Source organism: Anneissia japonica, unplaced genomic scaffold (genome assembly GCF_011630105.1).
Source record: "Anneissia japonica isolate Jap-2015-1 unplaced genomic scaffold, ASM1163010v1 scaffold287643_len58281_cov182, whole genome shotgun sequence".
Classification (NCBI taxonomy): Eukaryota; Metazoa; Echinodermata; class Crinoidea; order Comatulida; family Comatulidae; genus Anneissia; species Anneissia japonica.
In genome coordinates, this window is record NW_022746173.1 from 10,316 (window position 1) to 16,832 (window position 6,517).

A 6,517-nucleotide genomic window follows, 5' to 3' on the forward strand; every position below is an offset into this window, starting at 1 on the left:
GGGTTTAATAGGCTGATTTTCTGTTAAAAATACCTTGAAGTACACCGCAAACTTCTAAAAACACACTGCACACCTCATCCAAACCTCTTGATTATGAATGTATACTGACAGTAGGCCAGGTCAGGCTAGTCTAGACATTGCTTGGCTTCGCTTGGCTAGCCTAGCCTAGGCTAGGCCAAACCGAACTTGGCTAGCCTAGCCTAGCCTAAGTCTACACCGAATTATGCTAATCCCAACGCGCTGATTTGTGGAATCGGCTTTACCATAACCTTAAAAATAACTCTGCCTACCTTAATGCACTAGAGCATGACGTCAGATAGGCGTAGATGCAACCACTATTCATCGCAGCAGAGTGCAGTAAAAAATTTAATTAATCGGTCTAGCAGCTGCGAAACCAAAAACATTACTCTGTCCCCCCCCCCACACACTAGGGTCCCGTGGAAGCATCGGCTCGGCCTAGACTAGCCTAGCTTAGTCCAGCCTACCCTAAGCCAAGCATGACCTACACTAGCTGGGCCCGACCAGACTCAGCCCAGCCCAGCCTACTATAGACTAGACTAGACTAGCCTGGCCCGGCCTAGCCTGAGCTCAGTCCTTCATGGTGAACGCAAACGAACGTCCCCTTTTTTAAGGTATGAGAGTGCAATTTCCGGGCACTTAGAGTTAAGATCTGTTTATAAAGCCCATTTGTTATGTATGTGCATGTGTGTGGAAAAATAAATGAAACAAACAAACGATCAGGTGACCTCTTTGGAGTAGTCACGTGGATCGCAGGGATCGATTATCGGACGGATGTATCCAGGGGGTCGTGGCCCATTCCCAGGCGGTCACCCATCCAAGTACTAACCGGGCCCGACGTTGCTTAAATACGGTGATCGGACGAGATCCGGTGTTTTCAACGTAGTATGGTCGTAGACATGTGAGTGGTATTTCCACTCATAGTTAATCTCGGCATATAGCATAATTATCCAATCCTAAAGCTCTATGATTGATGAAGTTTCATACCAACGCGCGCTTGTCTGGCGGGAATTTCCTCCGACTCCCCTGACCACTCTGCTGCGCGAATACATTTTTTACAAACACCGGTGTGCGATTTTCGGGCACTTCTAGAGGTCCATATTCTCAAAATGTATGCATCTCAGCCCCAACTATGGTGGGCCTGACTTCGTGTGGACTCTCACGCACTCCTACCGCCAAATCGTGCATCCGCCCCAATAAATAGGCTAGAATATCACATATGTTTTCATTACATTTGTTAAGACACCACCGAACACTGTATTAGAAGGCTATACCATACACTATTAGTAGCCCTACTGCTCAGTGCAAGGCCCAGGTCCTTTTTCTTTTAGTGAAAACTTGACGATTATAACGTGCCAAAATACCATATATAATGAAACTGTTAAGAAAAAAAAAAAGAAAGAAAAGGAAAAACATCTTTAACGAATAATAAGTACACATCTATCCATTTGGGAGAAAAATGTAAAAGTCTATAGCACCCGGTATTCCCAGGCGGTCACCCATCCAAGTACTAACCGGGCCCGACGTTGTTTAAATTCGGTGATCGGATGAGAACCGGTGTTTTCAACGTAGTATGGCCGTAGACATGTGAGTGGTATTTCCACTCATAGTTAATCTCGGCATATAGCATAATTATCCAATCCTGAAGCTCTATGATTGATTACGTTTCATATCAACGCGCGCATGTCTGGCGGGGATTTCCTCCGACTCCCCTGACCACTCTGTTAGCTGCGCGAGTACATTTTTTACAAACACGTCTGGTGTTGAACAATAAACCAACCATTTTTCTACGGCACTTAAACTAGGATGCTTTAGACAGAAGACTGCTGTTTTGTTCAAACGACACTCTAGCCGGCCCCAACGGCAACGAATTAATTGCATATTGTTGATATGAACATGGTAGACCTACCCGTATGATTTTTAAGGTATGAGAGTGGAATTTATGGGCACTTAGAGGTCCATATTCTCAAAATGTTTGCACCTCAGCCCCAACTATGTGGGCCCGAGGTCGTGTGGACTCTCACGCACCGCTACTTTAGAATTTAGAAAATAGTTGACGATTATAACGTGGCAATATACATAATGAAACTGTTAAGAAAAAGAAAAACATTTTTAACGGTAAGTAAACATCAAGCCATTTGGGGGGAAAATTTAAAATGTCTACAGCACCCGGTATTCCCAGGCGGTCACCATCCAAGTACTAACCGGGCCCGACGTTGCTTAAATTCGGTGATCGGACGAGAACCGGTGTTTTTAACGTAGTATGGCCGTAGACATGTGAGTGGTATTTCCACTCATAGTTAATCTCGGCATATAGCATAATTATCCAATCCTGATGCTCTGTGATTGATGACGTTTCATATCAACGCGCGCTTGTCTGGCGGGGATTTCCTCTAACTCTCTGACCACTCTGCTGCGCGAGTACATTTTTTACAAACACCGGTGTTGAACAATAAACCAACCATTTTACTACGGCACTAACTAGGATGCTTTAGACAGAAGACTGCCGTTTAGTTCAAACGACCCTCGAACCGGCCTAATACCAACGAATTAATTGCGTATTGTTGATATGAACATATAATACCTGTATGATTTTTAAGGTGAGAGTGCAATTTCCGGGCACTTAGAGGTCCATATTCTCAAAATGTTTGCACCTCAGCCCCAACTATTTGGGCCGAGGTCGTGTGGACTCTCACGCACCCCTACTTTAGAATTTAGAAAATAGTTGATTATAACGTGACAATATACATAATGAAACTGTTAAGAAAAAGAAAAAACATTTTTTAACAGTGAGTAAACAAAAAGCCATTTGGGGGGAAAAATGTAAGAAGTCTACAGCACCCGGTATTCCCAGGCGGTCACCCACCCAAGTACTAACCGGGCCTGACGTTGCTTAAATTCGGTGATCGGACGAGAACCGGTGTTTTCAACATAGTATGGCCGTAGACATGTGAGTGGTATTTGCACTCATAGTTAATCTCGGCATATAGCATAATTATCCAATCCTGAAGCTCTATGATTGATGACGTTTGATATCAACGCGCGCATGTCTGGTGGGGATTTCGACCCTCGAATCATAGTACCTGTATGATTTTTTAAGGCATAAGAGTGCGATTTCCGGGCACTTCAAGAGGTCCATATTCTCAAAATGTTTGCATCTCAGCCCCAACTATGGTGGGCCTGAGGTCGTGTGGACTCTCACGCACTCCTACCGCCAAATCGTGCATCCGCCCGAATAAATAGGCTAGAATATCGCATATGTTTTCATTACATTTGTTAAGACACCACCCGAACACTGTATTAGAAGACTACACCATACACTAGTAGTAGCCCTACTGCTCAGTCCAAGGTCCAGTCCTTTTTTAAGTGAAAAGTTGACGATTATAACGTGCCAAAATACCGAACATAATGAAACTGTTAAGAGAAAAAAAAAGAAAGAAAAAGAAAAATATCTTTAACGAACAATAGTATACATCAATCCATTTGGGAGAAAAATGTAAAAGTCTACAGCACCCGGTATTCCCAGAGAAAAACCCAGACATGTACAATAACTTTGCTCAATCTACCAATGATTGAGCCCTGTTGAGCAGAGCCGCTGTCCATTAAACCAATAATTGAGCAGAGTTATAGAGACGTCTCTGCTCTACAAACCAATCAGTGAGCCCTGTTGAGTAGACGGCAATGATGTCACTTAAGTTTACAATTTTCTGCTGAAAGTGGAGTAGATTGACCTGCACCCCACTCGCGAAGATGAATTGGTCTACCAATTCCGATAAAGTTTACCCTATTAACCAGTCAAAACTTTCGTCAAAAGTAAACATTTAGGAAGATGTCACTCCGCTGCATCACACTCGGGAATGCTATGCTGTAAAGATCACTGGTAAGTAAGAAAATCAGGGAAGGCCTAATAGGGGGCCTAGGCTCTCGGCCTAAGGCTAAACTGCCTATTTTATTACTACTATGCATACAGTACTACTTGGTACTACTACTAGGCCTAGGGCCTAGCTAGGCTACCTACCTACTTACCTACCTAAGTAGGCTAGACATAGTAGTAGGGTAGATTCTTTTGCTAATTAATTGGGCCTAGGCTAGCCATATATTCCGGTTTCCAATGCCTTTATTTTTCAATGCTTCCCTTATCAGGCTCACATTGGAGGGCCTATAATATTACTACTACTATACTACTTATATATAGGCTATTACTACTAGCTAGGCCCTAGCTAGGTAGGCCAATAGGCCCCAAGGCCTAGTTTGTGTCATACTTTTGCAGTTGTAAAATTATAGATGGACCTGCAGGGCCTAGCATATGGTTTCCAGATTCACAGTAGTCTTTCCTTGTACGGTACCTCCATTATAATTTTTTTTTAAGTTAATTAATTAAGGCCTATAAAATAAAACATGGTCTGTAAATATCAAGAATGCTGGAGCTTCTTCACCTAGTACCCCACAACAAGGGGCTATTCCCCTCAGTCTTACTTAAGTCTAGGCAGCCCATCCCATGGTGCTCTGTATGCTCACGTGCCCTTTTCAGTAAATTAAGAACCGTTTTCAAAATCCAGGCTACAGGCTTGTTAACTTTACTGAATAGTGTGTCATATTCAACATATTTTTCTACGTATATCAAATAATAAGATCTCTGTATTAGGACACAGAAAAAAACTTTTAGATTATCATTCCTACCCGCCTCAAAAATTTGGAAAATATTGATGTGGATTTAAAAAAAAAAAATTACCGCATCATTTATTTCAACAGCATAAAAAAAAGTGCAATTTTGTGACTGTAAATACATTTTCTTTAAGAAACAATTAAATTAAACCAATTTTAAATTCAATATTTACAATATTCTTACTAAATAAAAACAGTTTCACTCTCATCGATTAAAAAAAAAAGGCAATATTCTATTAATCTGATTAAAAAGAGAAAATAAAAAAGCCCGCCCTTATCACTTTAAAAAAAAGTGATATTCTAATAATTTTTTTCTGTGTGCCCTTAATGTTTGAGTATGATGCCATTAATTAAATGAGTAGGTCAAAGTCTATGCTGACTGACTAGATTAAAATGTGTAGACTTCTGAAAAGTTTTCTGAACAATAATGAGAGGTTTCTAAAGACACTGGTTATGTTCTCACACGGCAGCTAACGGTTAGCATGATCCAGATCCTGCTAACCGTTAGCTGCCGTGCGTCCATACGAGAAAATCCCGATCCGGATACCAAAAATATGATCATCGAATCACTGACTGACCAATAAGAAACTGGAAATTGTAAACGCGTACGTGTGATTGGTTGATGATAAAAACGTGCTCAACTTGCTAACCGATAGCGCTTGCTAACCGTTAGCACTTGCTAACCGTTAGCAGCATCCGGATACTGCTAACGATTAGCGCTAACCAGTCATCCGTTCTCACGCAGGTGCTAACGGTTAGCGCTAACGGTTAGCTCCCGATCCGGATACTAGGGCTCTCGTGAGAACCAGGCTTAAGTCTTTAGTTGTGTACAGTCCCCTTGGTCCTTGGGTGTCTGAAGCAGCATCACTTTAATGTATGAATTTAATGATCATGTTATAAAACAAACTGATGAATATATTATGTTACCTTGAGTGTAATACTAAGACTAATAATTTTACGTGTGCATTTCTTCCTTTTCCTTCCAGGTGAGAATGGAAGGTGATGTGGATCATGAGTGCATCATTTGTTCACTGTGAAATCAAATCTTACCCGTCATATGAAGCTATATGATGAACACGAGAACTGAAGAATGATGTTTGTTGTCCCCACATGAAGTGGTAAAAGCAGCTCCTGGAGTTTGTCTACTAATTTCCTGCTGTAAAAAATGATCTTGATAACCGCTTGAAAGTAAGACATGAATAATGCCAATAAGAACAACCCTTCAGTAATTGATAGTCAACACTATTTCTAAGCATCCGTGGTAATTACCCTCTATGTACTACTACAATACAAACATTATATTTAACATTAATTTATATTAAATATTATTATTTACTTATTTAATTGATTAATTATTATTATTATTATTAATTAATTATTATTTAATTATTTAGTTTACATTTTAACAATTAACTAAATTATAACAATTTAAATTTTAATTAATTTACAAATAAAATTTTAATTTTTTTTTATTGACTCTCTTTCTGTTTATTTTCCTTTTAGAATAAAGTTGTCATATATTTACATTTACTTTCCAGAAGCACAAAGAGAAACAAGAACCACTGACAGACCCGGACCCAGATTACATTGAAGATGCTGAACTGTTGGCTGTTGCAGGTATGTTGGAAGCTCTTATGTGTTTCTGTACTTGCTTTTATTCATGCAGATAGTTAGTGAAGGGAAAAATACTCTAACTTTAAATATTAAATGCATTTTCACACCTCCAGTAGAAAAATAAAGACATAAAGAAATTTAAACAAAGAATGTTTAAGATGGCCAACAAATAACCTTTTTGTTTATTTATTTATAATTTCCTTTCTCTCCCCCCCCCCCC

The 6,517-nt window shown here is 40.0% G+C and overlaps 3 non-coding genes across 3 annotated transcripts; all 3 read right to left on the reverse strand.

Moving 5' to 3' along the window:
• Positions 1–1,484: 1,484 nt before the first annotated feature.
• Positions 1,485–1,603, reverse strand: LOC117120180. Its single transcript, XR_004447300.1, has one exon. It is a non-coding gene; the product is annotated as a 5S ribosomal RNA (ribosomal RNA).
• Positions 1,604–2,175: 572 nt separating this feature from the next.
• LOC117120182 lies at positions 2,176–2,293 on the reverse strand. The gene has a single exon (XR_004447302.1). It is a non-coding gene; the product is annotated as a 5S ribosomal RNA (ribosomal RNA).
• Positions 2,294–2,847: 554 nt separating this feature from the next.
• Positions 2,848–2,966, reverse strand: LOC117120178. Its single transcript, XR_004447299.1, has one exon. It is a non-coding gene; the product is annotated as a 5S ribosomal RNA (ribosomal RNA).
• Positions 2,967–6,517: the final 3,551 nt, after the last annotated feature.